The 4067-nt window shown below is 39.0% G+C and overlaps 1 pseudogene; it reads right to left on the bottom strand.

The window, feature by feature from the left end:
- Positions 1–1958: 1958 nt before the first annotated feature.
- LOC101979746 lies at positions 1959–3239 on the bottom strand (annotated as a pseudogene).
- Positions 3240–4067: the final 828 nt, after the last annotated feature.

Genomic DNA, 4067 nt, shown 5'->3' with positions numbered 1-4067 from the left:
GAAATAAATAGTCAAACAACTCAAGGTCTCACTTATATGTGAAATCTAAAAACCTGAAAACTTACAGAAGCAGAAAATAAAACAGTGACTGCTTAGATCTCAAAATTAGAAAAATATTGGTCAAAGTTTAAAATGTTTTCAGTTGTAAGTTGAATCAGATCAGTGCTGACGATCTAATGGACAACATGCTTTTCCAACTCAATAAGGTATATATATATATATATATATATATATATATATATATATATATATATATGTATATATATCCAATTTGTCTAGTAATCAATGTACTTATTGATTATAATCATTATACAATGTATAGATATGTCAAATTATGCTGTGTGCCTTGAATATATATATAATTTTATTGTCATATAGAAATTTATCATAACAATGGCTTTCATTATGACATTTTTGTACATGTGTATAATGTACTTTGATCGTATTCATTACCCTCTCTTATTGCTTACTCGCTTCCATTCTCTGCCCAAACAGTCCTCCTTCTGCCTTCATGTCTATTTTTTTTTATAAATCAATGAATTTCATTAAGTTTTTTTTACAGAAACATAAGTTTGCAGGTATTTTACAGAAGCACAAGCAACTTACTAATACCTTTAATGCTGAAGTAAATATCTTTTCCTCCACCAGCAATCATTAATTACTTATACATCCTCAGGGAGAAGTAAGGACCTCTAGATCTCTCCATGTTAGCAATAAATACATGTAATTTTGATTTACTGATTATGCATACATAAAGCTATGGGGAAAAATTTAATTAAAAAGACAATATTTATTATATGTAACTATGAATAACATGCCCATGATATGAGTTAATAGTATAGGAATAGTTAGGAAATACTAAAAATTAAGATATTGTAGCAAGTCTAACTACAACTGAGAGCTATGAGGCATTCTTGTGTAGAGAAAAAGAAAAGTTAGAAAAAAAATCTGTCCAAAAAGGTCCCAGGTGGTATGAGTGAGAATGGTCCCCATAGGTTCATATATTTGAATGCTTAGTCCCCAGTTGGTGAACTGTTTGGGAAGGATTAGTAGGTGTAGTCTTGTGGAAGAAAGTGAGTCACTAAGAACGGGCTTGGAGGTTTCAAAAGCTCATGCCAGCCTATTCTACCTATCTATCTATCTATCTATCTATCTATCTATCTATCTATCTATCTATCTATCTATCTATCTCTTCCTGCTGTCTGTGGATCAGGACACAAAGCTCCCAACTACAGCTCCACCACTATGGCTACCTGCTTCCCACCATGAAGATCATGGACTCACCTTCTAAAACTATGTAAGCCTCTAATTAAATGCTTTTTTATATAAGAATTGCCTTGGTTGGTCATGGTCTCTTCACAGTTAAAGAACAGTAACTAAGCTGGGTGGTGGTGGCACACGCCTTTAATCCCAGCACTCGGGAAGCAGAGGCAGGCGGATCTCTGTGAGTTTGAGGCCAGCCTGGTCTACAAGAGCTAGTTCCGGGACAGGCACCAAAGCTACAGAGAAACCCTGTCTCGAAAAAAAAAAAAAAAAAACCAAACAAACAAACAGAAAAGAACAGTAACTAAGACACCAAGCAGCTATTTCTATTCCATAAATACAGGCCATTCTTGTTAAATTAAAATTTAAATTGGGTTACTTTTTTGGTCTTTTGAGACAGGGTTTTTCTGTGTAACTTTGGAACCTGCCATGGAACTCATTCTATAGACCAGGCTGCCCTTGAACTCACAAAGATCCAACAGTTTCTGCCTCCCGATGCTAGGATTTAACATGTGTGTCACCGCCGCTGGCAGATTACATTTTCTTTCAGTGTAAACTCTTCAAAGTACACATCTATTGAAAGATTACAGGCATAAACTGTTATGTCTTAAGGTTTTATTTTTAGTTTTATTTTGTTTGTTTGTTTTAAGCTGGAAAATAATTTTATTTGCTTTATGGAGTGGGCCAGATTCCTCTCAGAATTTCTGAAGCTACTCCTTAATGCCAACAGCCTTGATGACCTTGAACACATTGAAGCACAAAGTCTTGCTCAGAGGCCTTTACTCTCCCACAGTGAAATGTCACTGATCTGTACGTCCCCGAAACAGGGTGACAGGTATGTACATGTTCTTGTGGTAGTTCTCAAAGAGATTGTACTTTCATATGTGATAGAGATGGTCCTAGCAGATGACAATGGTCCTCTGCATTTTCATCTTGATCATGACATCAAATAGGATCCGACCTTGGATGGAGATGTTACCAATAAAGGGGCATTTCTTTTCTATGCTGGTGCCCTTGATGACTTTCTTCAGTCTCTTAAAGCCTAGACTGATGTTTTTGTAGTACTGAGGTAGTTTTTCTTTGCTGGTTTCTCTGAGAAGAACACATTTCTGGTTTTGAATGATTGTGGGCTGATTTTAGTATGTACCAAATGTCTGAATTGTAAACCGATTTGGGGTGTGTTACTCAGTCTAGGGGTTGTAACCCACCCTGCAGTCAGTTATTCCAGGGTCCCAGAGAGGCACTATCTGGAAGATAATGGGCTAAGAGAGAAGAAGAAGGCTAAGCGGGGATTCTTGTCAAAGCCTTCGTTTATTAGAGATGGGGTACAGCTTATATAGGGTAAGGAGTTGGGGGGTGGGCACAGGGACCTGGGCTCTTGCCACGTGGTTCACGTTGGTCACGTGGTCCAGGAGGTTACCTTCAGTCAGGTCACGTAGGCCAGGAAGTCACAACTAGAAGTTGACATAGCTAGTTCTCTAGATAGTTTGGAATGTGGGGTGGGTTCCGCTAACAGATAGCTCTCTATTAACAGCCAATTTGGGTGTGGGGTAGGCTCTGTCGATAGAATAATTCCTAACACAATTAGGGGTGTGAGGTTCTCTGCAGACTCCCCAGGGTGATGGTTCCTGCAATAATCCTAGGAGGAAATGGCTCCTGACAGATCTGTAGACTCCCTAGGGTGATGGTTCCTGTAATGATTTTAGGAGGAAACGGCTCCTGACAGATCCCCCTTCCTTTTATAAAGGCAGGCAGCTATTAAGTGGAGGGCACCAGGTCAGAGTCAACCATGGTGTCAGATCTAAAGGAAAAGGGGCTGGGACAAGGAGAGACCCTTCTCTCGAATGCTGAAGCAATTTACCTCTCCTGGGAACAGAGGGGTGCCTTATGATTTTTAGGTTGAGTGGGGACCAGGTCTTTTTGATCCCCCTTACCCATTCTAGGAAGAACCGGCTCCTGACACTGAATGTTGCCATTTTTCTGGAAGCCTGAGAAAAAGAGAGGTGGACTCCCTTCCTCTCAAGTTTCCTTATTTACTATGCAAGATCTGGACAGGTCATAGGATTTTAAGCGAAAATATTTATTTGGGTAAAAGGATTAGAAGTAAGAGGAGCATAGATATGATCACCAGTGTTCATCATCCTTACATGGTCTGTTGCCTCTACTGCATATCATTCTTGCATGGTTCATGGCCTCCTGCTGTGGAACAATCTTTGTACACTGTAAATATGTATTACTCTTATTGGTTAATAAAGAACCTACTGCCCTATAGCAGGGCACATGAGATTGGAAAAGAAAATAAGACTAAGAGAATTCTCTGAAAAAGAAGGGCAGAGTCAGTAGAAGTTACCAGGAGAAACAGAGAGAGCAAGACATGCTGGAGGACAGGTAAAGCCTCTGGCAATACATAGGTTAATTTAAGTTATAAGAGCTAGTAAGTAATAAGCCTGATCTATTGGCTGAGCATTTATAATTAATATAAACCTTGGTGTGTTTATTTGGGAGTTGCTGGAAGGACAGAAACTTCAGCCTACAGCCTCTACTGCTCATCATTCTTTCATGGTCTGTGGCCTCCAGTGGCCATCATTGTTGTATGGTCTACATCTTCTTGAGTATTAGTTGAACCCAAGACTATAGTAACATAGTACTCCTGGGATTATGTTACTTCTTAAGCTTAAAGAAATATAAGCCTAGTGGGTCCAATCTTAACACATGAGCCCTTCAAACTAGTTTTTCCCTCCAGAGACGAGCATAAGAGAGAGTTGAAAAGAGTCCAAGTGTAAGAAAAACTTGATGTACTTTTG

This window comes from Microtus ochrogaster, unplaced genomic scaffold, assembly GCF_000317375.1.
Source record: "Microtus ochrogaster isolate Prairie Vole_2 unplaced genomic scaffold, MicOch1.0 UNK67, whole genome shotgun sequence".
NCBI classification, from domain to species: Eukaryota; Metazoa; Chordata; class Mammalia; order Rodentia; family Cricetidae; genus Microtus; species Microtus ochrogaster.
Note: the sequence above shows the minus strand (reverse complement) of the source record. Positions and strands in the feature narration are given on the sequence as shown.